Below are 18156 nucleotides of genomic sequence, written 5' to 3'. Positions count from 1 at the left end.
TTTATGAGAAGAGGTAGATAAAGCCCTGAAGATCTGTGATTGGTAATAAATGTAAACTTGAGGAAGCAGCTCATTTTGGCTTACTGTAATTTTATTTACAGTTTTGTTTTTGAGACGGGATCTCACTGTATCCCTGGCTGACCTGGACCTCACTATGTGGCTGCAGCTAGCTTCAAATTCAAGGTTCTGCCTCACTGTGCTACCACAACTGGCTGATTTATGATTTTTTTTATATAGAACATCAATTTTTGAAAGAAATGGGTGGGAATTAAAATGGTGTAAATAAAAGTGTCTTTCCTGTTAGTAAAAAAGTAAAGTTTAGGAAGTCATATAGAGGAAACATTGTTTTCATATACTTTCTGGGCTAAACTCTATTGGTCATAAGTTAGTAAACCATCTATGAAAATAACTGTATATTGAGCCTACTGAGATGACAGACTCATTAACATTCCATTCCTTGCTTAGTGGCATTCTTGATCTGGAACTGGACAGGAACTACATTAAAAAAAGAAATCAAATCTAGATGGAGCATAATGTCATTAAAAATAGGGCAGTGAATATCAATGTGAGCACAGCAAAAAGAATTATGGAGAAAGACACAGAAGTGACCTTTGTAAGAAATAGTATAATAGGAAATCTAAAAGAAAGTGACCAAATGGAAGTGTAACAACCAATGGCAACTGTTGTTTGAATATAGATGGTCTTTTAATAAAAATACCAGAGCCAGGTACCAGGATGAAAGCTGAAAGATCAGAGAAGCAGAGCAGTCAGTCACTAGCTCTTACCTCTACGAAATCCTCAGCCTCAAGAGAGTGAGCTCCCATTTCCTCACGACTTATATACCTCTCTCTGCCCTGCTGTATTACTTCCTGGGATTAAAGGCATGAGTGCTTCCCAAGCAAAGGCATGAGATCTCAAGTGCTGGGATTAAAGGTGTGTGCCACCACTGCCTGGCTCTGTTTCTCTCCTATACTGGATCAACCTCATGTAGCCCAGTGTGGCCTTGAACTCACAAAGATCCAGACAGATCTCTGCCTCCCGAGTGATAGGACTAAAGGTGTGTGCTACCACTTCCTGACCTCTATATCTAATCTAGTGGCTGGTTCTGTCCTCTGATCCTCAGGCAAGTTTATTACGGTACACAATGTATCACCACAGGCAACCACTGGCTATTGCTGAAACCCAATGTCAAAGAAGAAAAGAGCTTCTACTCCAGCCTGTTTCTAAGTCTTTTGGAAAAGTGATTTAGCAGAATTTCTCAGATTTCAATGTTATTAAGATTTTAATATTATTATTATCAATAACATTTAACAATGTTAGTAAGCTTTTTAGTAGCTGCAATCCTTTTAGAATATTTGGTTATAATATGCTGGGCAGTGGTGGCACATACCTTTAATCCCAGCACTTGGGAGGCAGAGCCAGGCAGATCTCTGTGAGTTTGAGGCCAGCCTGGTCTACAGAGCAAGCTCCAGGACAGGCACCAAAACTACACAGAGAAACCCTACCTCGAAAATATATATACATTTGAGTAAGCTGTAAATGCAGAGCTGTGAGAACAAGCAATTAGGACTCTGCTCTTATAAAATTTAATTTAAAATTATTAATTTTATTTAATTTACTTATTTTTTGAGGCAATGTTTTACTTTGTCACCCAGACTAACTAGGAACTCAGGATGTCAAAGTAAAAGAATAGAGAAAACATGGAGACAGGTAACACAATAAAAAAGATGCACATTTGATATTGGTGAAGTAGAAACAGAAGGAATTAAATAGGAAAAGTTCAAAAATATAATTGAGCTAAAAACAGAACAAGGACCTCACTTCAGGATAGATTTTGATGGTTCTATTGTCCCTATCAAATTTTATATTTGACTAATCAAATTTTATTTTATTGGTGTTTCCTCTCTTCTAGTCTCTACACTCTATTTCTAACATTTTATTGGTTATCCTCAGACTTTAAAACACAGAGGTAATTTGTTTAGGCTTGAGGTGGAAGCACACAGGTTAGGGTCTCATGTAGTCCATGCTGGCCTGGGAGAGATGATCATCCGGCTTCTGCTTTCTGAATCTTGAGATTTTAGGTATACACAAGCATGGCCAGTATTTAAAGTCTTATTCTAGTAGGTGTCAGAGGTGCTTGCTAAGGAGAAATTATCTTTAGATAGACACCAAGTCTTCAGGCGGAATGAGACCACAGGATCTGTCAGGGTCATATATCCATGAAGAGCATTACTGATGATGCATCCTTTTGGGAAAACTCTTAAAAGATAACTCTTCAGGACAGGATGCTAACTTTGTGCAAAACAAATAAGTAGCCGATGCCCAAACCCAAACCAAACTAACACAAAACAAGGCGTGGCAGCTTCCTGGCAGGATTCATAGGTTTAAAGGTGTTTTGTGATTGCAGGCTGTGTGCGGCCTAAGCTCTTCAAACAGGGAGTCCACACAACACACTGTGGCCTCCCAACCATGAGGTGGGTCTAGGAACCCGCCCCACCCCCCCATGCACACACTTGTTACCTCTGAGAATTGTATGACATTTTAATTCTCTAATGTTGGAGGTATTAGGACATGAAATTTAAAAAAATAATGTTTACTGAGATTTGCTATGTTCTAAGCACAATGTCTCATCACTACTTTTCTGAATATGGTTTATAAAATTCCCCAAACAATTCTCTTTCTGATGTGGAATGAATGCATCGATTAACTCATGAGTGAGTGAATCAGCAAGATGATAAAGTCGTTTGAAGAATGTTTTGAAGAAAGGAACATGCAGGGACTTAAGACAGGTATTAGAACGAGATTGTGCTTTGTAGCCACAAGACGACAAAACTTCTGAGCTCATCTGTTCCATCCTACTGAAACTACTTTAGATTTACTGATCTACCTGCAAGTTAATATGTAATTCCACTAAGTCTAAACTCTTAGTTCCTGTATGAGTCATACAAAAAGCTCTGTACAAAAGTCAAAGGAATTTTGCACCCATAGTTTAATGATCCATGAATGAGCAAGGTTAAATAATGACCCAATGTGTCACCAAAGGCATATCCTGAGTTCTCTTTGCCTTAGGTCCAAGTTTTACATAGCTCTTAAGGAATTTATACTGGCATTCTCTAGAGGAATAGATCCTATGGAATATATCATTATACAAAGGAGGCAGTAAAAGACTCAAGTCTGCATTATTTTTCTTTATTGCAATTCTCATCTGTAAATTAAAAATGACTACATTTAAGTAGCTACCTGGCTTTTGCCGTATTTGTCTTGCTTGGCTGATTTTCATTGTGTTGGACCTGTTGTTTATGGGTGTGTGTTTGTGTTTGTAGTGATGTATTTGTATTGTACTATATGTATGTGGTGTGTATACCTGTGTGTGTGTGTGTGTGTGTGTGTGTGTGTGTGTGTGTGTGTGTGTGTGTGTGTGTGTGGTATATGTGTTTGTGGTGTGCACATGAAGACCAGAGGAGGATGCTGGGTGCCTTGCTCTGTTACTCTCCCCTTATTCCATTGAGACAGGGCCTCTCCCTGAGCCTGGAGTAAGGCTGGTAGCCAGCAAACCAAGGAGCTCTCTTGTTTCTCCCTCCACAGCACTGAGGTGATAGTCACACGGCCACACCAGCTTTTTATGTGGTGCTGGGAACTGAACTCAAGACTTCAAGCTTGCACAGCAAACACTCTCCACTGCAAGCCATCTCGCTGTTCCCTAACTTACAGGTTCTGCCTAATTCTTTAGGCAAAGGGAACCAAGACAGTGTAGAATTATACTGATGAAGACTCAACTTCACTTGCTTATGTACACTTTCTCTATTCATTTTTCTCAGGCTTAAGCTGGTTAGTCATGTGACGCTTCTCCAAGACTCTGGGCCACTAAATGCTGTTGACTATTATGTGTATTACACAAGAGAGGTCACAGTAAATTGCTTAACACTATTTTGGTAAAACAAAAACAAAACCCTTTGATTCTTCCTGGTAACCCTGACCTAAGCTCTTAATTCACCAAATGCACTTGCACTTAGGAAGGAGTTACAACCTACACACCATGTCTTGTAAAGATGAAGTCCATCATCACTCTTAGGAAACTGAGGCCAGATACCCAACTTTATCAGATTTTAAATATTCCAAATAAAGCACAACAAAAGGCACCAAGTTAAATACAGACCCTTTCTGGTGTGAGATGGGACTCTCTGCTCCTCCAGGCAAGGTTGGGCTTGGCTGTCAATTCCATTATTCCTCAGTATCTTGAAATCTAACTCTTCAGACTTTGGGCACATTGTAAGACTATTAATAGTGACTGTCCTTTGTGCCCGATAGTCTGATTTATCACTTACCACAGAATTCACAGGACCATTTTTATCTTATTCTGTTTCTGTTGGCACTGATATTGTTTATGGGAAATAAAGATAACAGGATTAAAGTCGGGGCCAAGTTGCATAATTTATTATGGTTGGGTATCTTCCTCAATTTCTTCTCACTTTATCTTTTATTAGTTTTTGGAGACAGGGTCTCACTATGTAGCCCTGGCTGGCCTGGAACTTGCTAAGTAGACCAGGTTGGCCTTGAACTCACAGAGATCTGCCTGTTTCTGTTTCCCAGGTATTGGGATTAAAGGTGTGTGTCACCAGACCTAGTACTTCACCTTCGTTTTTGAGACAGGATGTCTTTCTGAATCTGAAGTTCATGATTCTGCTACACTGGCTGGCCGGCAAGCTCCAGGAATCTTCCCATCTCAGCCCACCCAGTGCTGGGATGGCAGGCACACACCATGGCACCGGCTTTTTATATGGTTGCTGGGGACAGAAAATGCAGGACCTCGAGCTTATATGACAGACACTTCCCTGAGCAAACCACCTCCTAAGTCTGAGGTTTACTCTTTTCTTGACATTTGCTTGATGTCAACTTCAAATAGGATGAAAACCAATACCTCCCTCACATTGCCAAAACTTTCCAGGACCTTACAGAGAAATTTTAAGGTCAGGTTCTGTCCCAATTTTTCTTTTCTTTCTCCAGCTCCCCGCCTCCACTTTTTTTTTTGGTTTGTTTTTCTAGACAGAGTTTCTCTCTGTAGACTTGGCTGTCCTAGAATTTTTCAGGCTGACCTCGAACTCACAGAGATCTGCCTGCCTCTGCCTCCTAAGTGCTAGGATTAAAGACATGTACCATCATGCCAGGCCAACCCCAATTTCTGATTTATAATGAAATCTCATTTTTTTTCTTTAATTGAGGTTTGATTTTTTAAATTAGTTTTTCATATTTTATTTAATTATTACTGTTACATGCACGTATACATATAAATATACAAATACAACTCACTGAGTCTATTCACTATTTCATATATATACTTTTGGGGTGGCCAGTTGGTACTGAATAACCAATCAGTGGACTGGAGAAGACTGAGTCTCCCTCTCTCAGCAGTCATTAATTACCTGTAGCTCTTCATCTAGGGATGGGGCCTTGTGAGAACCCCCCACTCATGCTGTAATGTCATCTGGTCTTGTCATTGCTCAGGTCTTGCTTAGGTGACCATATTGTCGAGATTTCGTGGATGAGTTTCATTGTCACGTATAGAAGACACAATCTTGAAATATATACCCTGGTCCTCAGCTTCTCTTTCACCTTGTTCCCTGAGCCCCACATGTAGGGCTGTGTTGTCTGTGTAGCAGTTTGGGCTGTGCACCTGGGCTGGTTAGTTTTTTGTCTACTTGATACAAGCTAGAGTTAACTGGGAAGACGGGTCTTCAGTGGAGGGAAAACACTTTCATCAGATTGGCCAGTAAGCAAGTCTGTGGGACATTTTCTTGATTGGTGTTTGATGTGGGAGGACCTGGTTTTTATAAGAAATCCGGCTGAGCAAGCTATAGACAGTAAGTAGTGTTCTTCTACGGTCTCTGCATCAGTTCCTGCTTCCAGGTTCTGGCCTTGACTTCCTGCCTTGACTTTCTGCCATGATGGACTGTGGGATGGGAATGTACCCTTTTCCTTTCTGAGTAGCTTTTGGTCATGGTGTGTTGTTGTTTGTTTTTGCTCTTTTGTGGGGGCCTGCCACCCAGCTCCCAAATAAATCACACATGGAGACTTATTCTTAATTATAAATGCCCGGACTTAGCTTGGCTTATTTTTTACCAGCTTTTCTTAAATTATCCTGTCTACCTTTTGCTCCTGGACTTTTTCCTTTCTTACTTCTGTAATTTTACTTTCACTTTTACTCTATGGCTGCCTAGGTGGCTGGTTCCCAGCATACTCCTCTCCTTGTTCTCTCGATCTTTCTTCCCCCTCCTCCCACCCCCATTTATTCTTTCTGCCTGCCAGCCCTGCCTATCCTTTCTCCTGCTTTGCTATTGGCAGTTCAGTTCTTTATTAGACCATCAGGTGTTTTAGACAGGCAAAGTAACACAGAGTTAAACAAATGTAAATGTAAAAGAATGCAACCCATCTTTGCATCATTAAAGCAAATGTTCCACAACATAAACAAATGTAACACATCTTAATATTCCACAACAATGGTGTCTATCACAGCACTGGACCTAGTGGTCCGCTCTTCTCTGCCTTCTGAACACCTGTGGCTTTCTGTGATGGATGGTCTCTGTATGCTGCAAAAAGAAGCTTTGTTGACGAAGGGTGAGAACTACAGTTATCTGGGTCTATACCACGTGTGTCAGCTACAAGGTCCCCAGCAGCTAAGTTAGTTTTTAAAAATCAGAATAGCAAATACTGAGTTTCACTGTGGCATTTTCAGTCTCACTCTGACTTTGTTGACTGCCCCCCAACCCTGTCCTCCTGGTCCCCTCCTGCTGGCCCCTTTTCTGCTGCTAGAAGTCCCGCTGGTGTCCTCATGTCAAATGTATCTTATTACCCTTTCGTTCCTCAATCCCCCTCTCTTAAGACCCACCTTTTCCCTTCTCAGAGTCCCCTTTCTAGTTTTATGACCTAAAACATATACTTATAAACGAAAATCTTGGATTCATATACACGGCATTTGTTATCAGCAGCCTTCAGAGAAAGTGTTCCAAGGCTGCACCCAGGGTATGCAAAAAAATCCATGAATGTGGTGAGGTCTAGACTTTTTCTATCTGAGGGGTAATAAAGAAACATGCTTTCTGATGGCGACTCTTTCTTTTACTTCATCTTAAAAAAAATCTCTTTCTGAAAAATCTGTCTCCACACAGCTACATTCCCCACACAGCTACATTTTCCATACACAGCTATACATCTCATCTACATAGCTCTTTCTCTCTTCTGTCCATACATCTCTCTTCTTTACAGCCACACATCTCTATGCAGCTACATCTCTCTTCTACACGGCCATACATCTCTACACACAGTTACATCTCTTTTCACATAGCTACACATCTCTCTCTACACACATCTCTCTTCTACACATCTCTCTGTACACACATCTCTCTGTACACACATCTCTCTTCTACACATCTGTCTGTACACACATCTCTCTGTACACACATCTCTCTGTATACACATCTCTCTTCTACACATCCCTCTCTACACACATCTCTCTGTACACACATCTCTCTTCTACACATCTCTCTCTACACACATCTTTACACAGCTACTGCTCCATCTCTCTACTCAGCTCTCTTGTACATAGCTACTCATCTTCTACACAGCTCTCTCAGCACACATCTCCAATAGCTACATCTCTTCTCTCCGCACATCTCTCTTTTACACAGACTTCTTCTCTCTACCCTGCTACATTTCTTCACTCATAACTTACATCTCTTTTCTTCACTCACTCACTCACTCACTCATACATTCTTCTTTCTCAGAATAAACACTAGATAATAAATGAGTTACATATTCATGGTCACATAGCATTACTTGAGTAAACAATAAGAAACAGAGCCACAAGAAATCACAGCCTCTCTCAGGCTAGAAATGTTGCTCTGACCAGGCATGGTGAGTCTTTCAACAAACCGACACCTGGAAACTTGCCCTTGTGTATATTTTGCAGGAACAACTAGTCTATTTTGAATTTGCTCTGAAGTCTAAAATTAGCTAAATGTGTAAAAAGTTGTCTTTGTAGCTGAGAATACCGTTACTTTCCTGTGCCAGTCTGAGTTATGAAGAATATCCTAGTATTATTTCTATTTCTCAAAATTGTACAGCTTAAGCAGAAATCGTCTTCCTGACCATCCACATCTATATGTGTGCCCAGGAGATGGAATATACACATGAGATAAACACACAAGCAATGGGGAGTTGATTTTAGGGAAGAAATGTAGTGGCACATGAGAAAATTACCGACAGAATCAACTGGTTTTCAGAGTCTGTGGTCCCATAAGCCTTGTTTGAATGGGGTTTCTCCTTTAGAGAATTGTTCATCTGGTAGGTTGACACTTGAACCATCAGTTGCCATGTGCTGTACATTCTTGTGGCCTCTGGTAAAGCCATCGTTACCACTAGCTCTCAGCAATTTGTCTTTCTGGATCTGGGTTACTTCGTTTAACAAAAAAGTGTCAGTTTCACAGGATGAAATTTCTTACTAGTGTTTAGCTCTTTTTAGTTACCAATCAGACCTAAAACTGATTGAGAAACAGTCCTTCACCCATGCTTTGTTCCCTGAGGGTATGTGTGTGTTTGCGAAACTCTTCTTTTGCAATTTTAAAAACCGATTTCAGTGTTATCATGGATACAATCTTCCTGATATGTGGCTGTTTACCCTTCAAATGTCATGTCACCTTTTCTTTCTATTCTTTCTGGGCCTTATCCTGGATCTGCCTTAACTAGTTCTGTTTAGAATAGAGTTCTCCCGGGCAGGTCATAGATATAGGCCAAGATGGAATTTCTGATGCAGGAGGCCTACAAGATGTTGCCTTTAGACCTTTCCTATTGGTGCTAGCTCTGTGATATGATTCCAGACTAGGTTAAAAGTTACACTTGTATGGTACACAGTTTTGTAGAAGACTAAGTTTGGCTGCCTTTGACTCAGCTTCAATACTTTCCATATGAAAAAAAATCAGCACTTCAGAATTTCATGTCCTCCAATGTTTCTTCCACATCTTGGAGGTTTCCTCTATGTCCACAGCTTGTTTCTTGCAGAAGTGCTGTGTGTGCATGGCTAGTTAAATAATCCTCCCCTCCCATGTAGTCAACAGAGGCAGAAATACTTTCCCAGCATTCTCCCTGCCTGTGAGAAAATATTCCCAACTGTCTATATCTCCCTTTCCCAGACAGAGTCTCATGTGGCTCAGGCTGGCCTCAAACTCATCAGGTAGACTACTGAATCTATTATGAAAAGAAAAAAGAGAGAATATGGTTATGGTAAGATAAAAAGGGAGATTATGGAATCTACTTTTAAAAAGGAACTAGTTGTTTTAAATAAGATAAATAATGAAAATTTTTTTGGTCTGAGTTTATCAGATGTTACTGGACTGGACATTGTTAATATATATAATGGAGTTTTTATCTGAATCTGTCCAATGTTAATGGACTAGACATCATTAATGTAATTTTTGGCTATATATATTGTATATACTTATTGGATAGTTTTTCTTGTATTAGTTATAAGCCTTTTTAAATTTTAGACAAAAAGAGAAAATGTGGTGGTATTGTGTTCCCCAAAATATTGTGTACCTTAATAAACTTATCTGGGGTCAGAGAACAGAAAAGATACTTAGGCTAGAAAATGTTAGCACACGCCTTTAATCCTAGCATCCCAGAGACAGAAATCCCTCTGGATCTCTGTGAGTTCAAGGCCGCATTGGAAACAGCCAGGCATGGTGACTCACGCCTTTAATCCCAGAAAGCAGCCTTTAATCCCAGGGAGTGGTGGTAGAAAGCAGAAAGGTTTATAAGGCATGAGGACCAGAAACTAGCAGCATTTTGGCTGGTTAAGCATTTGGCCTGGTTAAGCATTCAGGCTTCTAGCAGCAGTTCAGCTGAGAGCCATTGGGATGAGGACACAGAAGCTTCCAGTCTGAGGAAACAGGACCAGCTGAGGAATTGGCAAGGTGAGGTAGCTGTGGCTTGTTCTATCTCTCTGACCATCCAGCATTGACCCCAATAACTGGCCTCGGGTTTGATTTTATTAATAAGAACTTTTAAGATTCGTGCTACATCTGACCCTTCTTTTCTCACCTCTCTGATTGCTGGAGTCACAGCATGTATCACCAGGCAGGCGCGGCAAGCACTCTACCAATGGAGCTACATCTGTGGTCACCAGGCTTGCTTGGGATATTACTGCTCCAGGATTTTAGGTGGTCCCCAGTATCTTGGAAGATATTTTGTTCTTTTTGGGAGGGTATGTGACAGAGCTGTTTTTATTTCATGAGTGTAAAGGGGAAAGCACATTCAGTCAGTCCAGCCTTTTTAGCAAGCCTTCTTCTTGCCGAATGAGTAATACTTGTTTAACTCCTTTTTCTGTGGCAGTGGAGAAAGACTGACAGAACACCACCACCCTGACCTTACCTAATGGTGTGCTTCAGAGCATTAATATTCTTTCTATATATCATAGCACAGCTTAAGAGTTGCTGTGCTTGCCAAGGTGTGGGGGTGCACATCTTTAATCCCAGCACTCAGGAGGCAGAGGCAGGAAGATCTCTGTGAGTTCAAGGCCAGCCTGTTTCATGTAGTGAGTTCTAGGACAGACAGAGTTACAAAGTGAGACCTTGCCTTAAAAAGCCCCCAAACTGAGCTGGGCATGCCTTTCATCCCAGCACTTGGGAGGGCAGAGGCATGTGAATCTCTGAGTTCAAGGCCAGCCTGCTTTCCAGAGCAAGAGAAACCCTGTCTCAGAGAGAGAGAGAGAGAGAGAGAGAGAGAGAGAGAGAGAGAGAGAGAGAGAGAGAGAGAATTGCTCTGCTTGATAAAGGCTCCTAAGAAGATATTCAAGTCATTTTATGAGCAGGGGCCCAGAAGTTGGGCTTGGTGTCTCTTGCTTGTAACCCCAACATTTGGTCAGGGAAGAGTCAGGAGGGTGGCTGTAATTTGGAGGCTAGCTTGGGCTACATGAGTTCCAGGACTGCCTGGTCTGGGCTACGTAGTATGACCCTGTCAAATCAACCAAACCAAACAACACCACCCAAATAATCCTGGAATTTACGGGTCTGCTCATTAAGCAGCATGTGACTCACATTGCTGAAATGATCCTGACATATGTGCTCTAGGCATCACTGGGTTAAATTTTATTTTTGTCTTTTGTTGGTGCTGTTGATTTTACAGTTACACATGTTATTTTGGCATTTAATATTGGTAAAGTGATGTTTTGTATAAGACAAGGTTTTGTGGTATGTGTGTGTATTTGCACACATGCATACATATATACTACAGTGTTGGGGACTGAGCCCAGGGTCTTGTGTGTGACAGGTAACCCTCTACTACTGAGCTATATAACTTCCCTTAGTAGCTTTTATCATATATATATATATATATATATATATATATATATATATATATATATAGAAAGTTTTTGCTGAACTAAGTTATTTGAGGATAGTTCCTGTCAAGATGACAATGTAAGCCAATAACTTAGTAAAAATTTTCTTCAAGTATCCCTGGGAACAGGAGCCCCACAAATGCTTTTCATTTTAGTTTAAGCCAGGACTTCAGTGTTCTAGGATTCTCCTTCGGACTCAGAAGCATCAAACTCCTTCATCCCAACTTAACTGAACCCATTACTCGCTTTAGTGTCGGTACATTGAGCACAGCTGTCACACTCAGGAACCCAAACGAGCTCCCTGCCCAAGATCAATCCAGCCCCAGTTCTGACATAGATAGGGAGGTCCTCTCCAGGCCCCATCTTCTACTGAGGAGCTCTGGAAGACAGAGAATCATTCCTATTTGAGGTTGTTCCTAATACCACTAGGGATCTTGATTGGGTTCATTTCTTTCCCCCGCCAGTAAAAGAATTAAAAGTTAGGAAAATTCTGAAGTTCAACAGGTAGCAGCAGCGCAAAATCCCAGGCAGAAAGAACCAGCTGGAGAAAAAGGCTTTTATTAGGGATACAGACCCCCCCCTTTCCCACTCCTCCCCAGCCCCCTCTGTAATTCACACACAGCAAGGCAAGACACACACCCAAGGCCCTGCAGAGAAGAGGGAGACTCAGGAAGCTAGTGTCCGGTTTCTCTTTAAAGGGTGGGGATTAAAGGGTCTTTGAGGGATCTTCTTCTTCTGATTGAGGGTTCATCAGGTGAACAAGATGGGTAGGCTTATAGGTCCATAACTTTGGGGTAAACATGCCCTGATCTGGCCTTGAACTTGTCGGACAGGCCCAGCTGCAGGGTGCCCACTGGCAGGAGAAGAAGCTTGCCTGGCCTTTGTTCTAAGCTGCCAGGCTCTGTCTCAGCTCAGGAGGATGGGAAGAAGCCCACGTTTACCATCTTTATTATTTACTTGTGACTCCTATCCAGGACTGTAGCTAGAGTTTTCCTGCCTGGCCCACAGTCAGGACAAATCTCTCTAACCTGCCAGTCCCACAGCCGCTCAGACCCGGCCAAGTAAACACAGAGACTTATATTGCTTACAAACTGTATGGCCATGGCAGGCTTCTTGCTAACTGTTCTTACAGCTTAAATTAATCCATTTCTATAAATCTATACCTTGCCACATGGCTCGTGGCTTACCGGCATCTTCACATGCTGTTTGTCATCATGGCGGCTGGCAGTGTCTCTCTGCCTCAGCCTTCCACTTCCCAGCTTTATTCTTCTCCTTGTCCCACCTATACTTCCTGCCTGGCCACTGGCCAATCAGTGATTTATTTATTGACCAATCAGCAACACACTTGACATACAGACCATCCCACAGCACAGGACCTAACCCCTCGTTGCTCATTCCTACCCATTCTCATGCTCCGGTGGGTGACCCCCACACACCCATGCATACCTGGGAAGCACTAATTGGACTTAGTAGGCTACCAAAAGAAAAAAATACATGAAGTTGGTAGGAAGCCAGGTAGTATGTTGGGGAGGATTTGGAAGGAGTTGAAGGGGAAAAATGGGAGTAGATAAAATCATGTTTCACTGTATACATGTATGAAATTCTCAAGAGTAAAGAAAATCGACAGAAGTTATGAATATATTAAAGCTCAAGTATTTTTTCCCTAAGTCACTAAAAGAATAGCCTAGCAAAATCCCATGAGCTTTATTAGGATGTTAAATAGGTTAATAAATGGATAGAAAAATGGTCTAGAAAATTCTCTCATTAACTGTTCTCTGTATCATAATTGTATTTCTTGGCTTGTTTTCGTAGCTGCAGCTATATTATTATTATTATTATTATTATTATTATTATTATTATTATTACTTATTAGTTTTTTAGACAGGGTCTCTCTGTGTAGCCTTGGCTGTCCTGAAACTCACTCTGTAGACCAGCCTGGCTTGGAACTCAGGGATCTGCCTTCCTCTGCCTCCTGAGTGCTGGGCTTTAAAGTTCCTGTTGCAGTAAATACATTCATAATACATTACCTTTCATCTAGATCAGAAGTTTCCAACCTGTGGATTGTGGCCCCTTTGGATGTTAAACGACCCTTTTATAGGGGTTACCTAAGATCATCTGCATATCAGATATTTACATTATGATTCATAACAATGGCAAAATTACAGTTATGAAGTAGCAATGAAAATAATTTTGTGGTTAGGGGTCACCACAACATGAAGAACTGTACTACAGGATTAGGAGTAAGAGATAACAGCATTAGCAAGGTTTAGAACCACTGGCCTAGATATTTTATCTGAGTCATTCACCTGTGAGTATAAAACTTCTGTTGTTAATGTGTTCTGGTAAAACGGATTAGGATTTTTGTTGTTGTTGTTGTTGCAGTTGTTTAACAACCCAAGGGCTATAAAATAAAGTGAATAAAGTGCATTGATCAACTCTTGCTTTTGTGCTAAGTAGTCAGATACCACTGCATATCATCAAACTCCAGGGCAAGTGACCTTTTAAAAAAGCAAATGATGGGGTGAGTGGTGGTGACACATGCCTTTAGTCCCAGCACTTGGGAGGCAGAGGCAGGAGGATCTTTGAGTTTGAGGCCAGCCTGGTATACAGATTGAGTTCCAGGACAGCCAGGGATACACAGAGAAACCCTGTCCCAGGTAGGGTGGTGGGTGTAGGCAGAGTTTTCTTGTCCTGACTGCCCATTCCCAAATAACCTACTCAGAGGATGAATATGAATTATAAATGCTCGGCCAATAGCTTAGGCTTGTTACTAGCTAACTCTTACATTTAAATAACTCATTTCTATTAATCTATGTATTACCATGTGGCTTGTGGCTTTACCTGTCTTCTGGCACATCTTGCTTCCTGGGTGGCTTGCTGGCATCTCTCCTGACTCTGCCCTCCTTCTTCCCATCATTCTCAGTTTGGCTTTCCCACCTAAATTTTCTGCCCAGCTACAAGCCTGTCAGATTTTGATTAGCCAATGAGAGTAATGCATATTCATAGTGTAGAAAAAGATTGTTCAACAGCAGTGGGGGAGCAAATGGTGGAGAGTAGGACATTTTGGCCACAATAAGCAGATTCTTTTGAATTGTGTCAAGGAATAATTTTTATTTTTCCCTTTTAACAAGGTAAACAGCAGGAGAGAGATCTCAGAGATGCCAGGATTAACCAGTTTGAATTTGTATCAGATCTAACAATTAGGGTTTTGTATTTCTGTTGCAAATTCTAAAGTTTACCTCTACAGCCACTTCTTCCCTCTGCCTGCTCTAACCTGTCTCTGTCTCTCCTTGCCTACTTGACGATTCAACTCTTATTTAGAAGAATAGATCTACTTTAGTATATATGCAACTTGAATCTAACTCTTGTTTAGGAAAACAGACGTTTTTAAATAGCAACCACGTGGTTTGCCTCCATTGTGACTGATGACCTCATTAGCATGGAAGTAGCCATGTGCTTCCATTTTAATTAATAACAATAGATCTCTTCTTTTCCACCATACCTCAGCTTGGTCATGTCCTCATTCTCACTCACTGGGCACATATGCATCAGTGTGGTGACTTCCCTCAGACTTTTTGGGGTTGCACAGGCTCCATGTACATGCAGCCTCAAGCAAGTGAAGGCAGCCTCTTCTGGTCAACCTGGGTATTTAAGATCACCCCTTCCCATGGAGTACAATGCACTTTGCTTTCAATGTGACATGGCTACACTTCGACCCTTCTATCTTCATTCTTCAGCTGAGTGTGATGGTGAATGGCAGTAACTTCTAAAAGGTGGAGACTGGATGATCAGAATTCAAGATCTTTTGCAGCTACATAGTGAGTCTGAAGTCAGCCTGGACTATTAGAGATCCTGTTTCAGAGTAAAAGCTAAAACTAAAAACGAAAACAAAAATCCCACCTTCACCCTTCCTTGCCTGCTTGCTCACTGCCCAGCCCCAGAACATTCTGAAGGACTCCTCATTTCCACAAGGCAGGCTTCTTACTCCAGTCAGCCTTGGATTTGCTGACCCTGAGCTGGGGCCAGTTGGTGGCTATCAGGCAGTTCAGATTCTCTTAAAGGCAAACTGCTGAATAAACCCAGCAGAAATCAAGCTGAGAAAAAGAACGGATAAAGCTAACAGGGTCTACTAATTTTCCAATTTTGATTTATAAACTAGTGACAAGTCAGGACTAGAGGGAGGTGACCTGACTCAGAAAAGGGGCCATGACTTCATGTACTACTTTTCCTTCCCAGCATCAATGCCGTGTGATATCATTTAAATAGAATCCTGACACAGATGCTTATGACAAAATTGCTAAAGAAAGCTTGAATCACAGATCGTCTGTATCAATTTCAACAACGATGATAAAAGCACCCCAGCTAGAAAGGTTTACCCTGACACGTGAAGGAGCCCATGTGAAGATGGATGCTGGTGCGGCTGGCAGGAAGGCATAAGATCAACTCAGCTGATAATACCTTGGCTGGGCTCCCAGTTCTGTGCCTTATTCCTCTTGACCTGAGGCCAGTTATTTTGTCTCATCTGGCTGGCTCCTGTTTCCTCATCCCCAAGTGACCTATGATGCTCACCAAACGGGTGTTGTGAAAATGATGTGCAAGTGGTTTGAATACTTGGAAACACAAAAGAGGGCTCCAATGATATGAAAGAATGGTCTTCATCAAAGGTGAAGGATGTGGAGAGCAGCACAAAATTTGGGTCAAATGCTGAATTAGGGATTTTCTTTAATTTTTTATTAGACGTATTATTTCAGACACACCATAGGTATGGCTTTAATGTGATGAAGTTTGCTTGTCAGTGTCATATTTATTTTAAAATTTCTCCACTATAATCTAAACATTGAAGAAATCAATATCTTTTTTTTTAACTCAGAATTCTGACCATATTTATAAGGGAAAATTTATTTAAGAGAAGGTTCTGTACTACAACATATGTATAAATAATTTTATGACTCATGCTAGTGTCTAACTTCCATATAATTTACATGTAATTATATAAAAATTATGTAAAACATTCAGTTGTCTAAAGCATAATTTATCAGCTCAATAATATTCCTGAGCTAGGTCTCAGATAGCGAGACCATGCACTGGAAAAGGTATAATATTATATATTTATATGCTCATGAAATTAAAATTAATTTTTATGGATGGTATATGCATGTGTGTCTGTAGGTTTGTGTGTGCAAATGTGAGCACTTGTGTGTGGAGGCAAAATGTCTTCCTATCTACCTCTCCACTTTCTTTTTGGAGACAGGGTCTCTCACTGAACCTGGAGCTCCTCTGATTCAGCTAGACTAGCTGTTCAGTAAGCTCCAGGGATCCTCCTGTCCTCTTTTTCCCAGGATTAAGATTATAGATGAATCTCACCATGTGCAACTTTTTACTTGTGAGCTGGGGATGAGAACTTGGGTCCTCATGCTTGAGCAAACACTTGAACAACTCAACCAGAGCCCTAGCCTCATAATTACCCGATTTAACCAGTGATTACAATACAGAGGTTTGAAGCCTTAGCAACGATTAAAAATGAGATGATATCTTTTTTTTGTTGTTTGTTTGTGAAGACAGGATCTGGCTAGGTTAGCTTGGCTGGCCGGATGTTTGCTATGTAGCCACAGCTGCTCTTAAACCCGCGCAGTGTTTCCTGTCTCAGCCTTCTAAGTGCTGGGATTACAGGTGTGTACCACGGCTCCTGGTCAAAGTGAGCCTCCGGATGCTGATTTTATTATTCCCATTTTCCTCTTCTATCACGTAAAATTCTTTTTACCAGGCTCATAAAGAAATCTGAAGCACTTGGTGGATGCTGCTCATTCTTACTCAGCCTATACCAAATAAAATGTCTTTTATCTTCAGCAACAATTTCTCCATTCTTCCTTCATTCTCTCTCTGCTCCTTCCTTTTCTTTTTGTAACAGTCTTGCTCTGTAATCCACAGTGGCCTCAAACTCTCTATCCACCTGCCTTAGCCTCCCAAATTCTGAGATTACAGGCATTGTAAAAACCATCAATTATGATTTAATTTATTCAGTTATATATCTAAAATTTCAAGTGTAGGGGCTCCAACAAACAGAAGATAATAAAAAAAAATCACTACACGCCTAGTAGTAATACAGTTAGAAGAAAGTCATTAAATGGAATTTCCTTCTTCTGTCTTGCCATTGTAAATTACAGTCTACTCTCATAGGTTTAAGGTGTTTTCACCACTGTTGAAAAAAACACCAAACATCTCGGATTTCTGCAGCCTACTTTGCTGTGGAGTTTGCCTGGCCCCCCAGGAAGTATCAGTTGCTACCACAGGCTTGAAGAGGCTCAGTTTGCATTTCATAGGCTCCAAGCATTCTGTCTCTGTCGTAGAAATGAGCTGAGCACAGTGTTTTAAGGTTCAGCACAGTGGTATTACCTGCCTACAAGCCTCTAGGCTTAATCTTTGGCATGGGAGTTGGATAGGGAGTGAGGAAGGGGAGCATTGAGATCCTCCCGCGTCTCTTAAGATCACCAGAGACAAGAAACTTACAGTAGGAAATTTGGTGTTTAAACAGAGAGATAAGCATCCTTGTCCCTTGGGAGACTGATCAAAAGGAGAGATTTTGGATCAGGCTCCCCTTGCCCTTTACCCTTTAAAGGCATCAACTCATTTAATAAAGTGACCACATGCATTTGTTTTCTGGTGTAACTGTAGAGGTATGATGTATTCCACAAGAGTCAACTAAAAACAATTTTTTAAACCAGAAGTTCTGTGTATGTATGTGCATGTTTGTATATGTGCACAGGTTCACATAC

The sequence above is a fragment of the Peromyscus eremicus genome, chromosome 19, assembly GCF_949786415.1.
Source record: "Peromyscus eremicus chromosome 19, PerEre_H2_v1, whole genome shotgun sequence".
In the NCBI taxonomy this organism is placed as follows: domain Eukaryota; kingdom Metazoa; phylum Chordata; class Mammalia; order Rodentia; family Cricetidae; genus Peromyscus; species Peromyscus eremicus.
The sequence above is the reverse complement of the archived record's forward strand: the minus strand, read 5'-3'. Positions refer to the sequence as shown.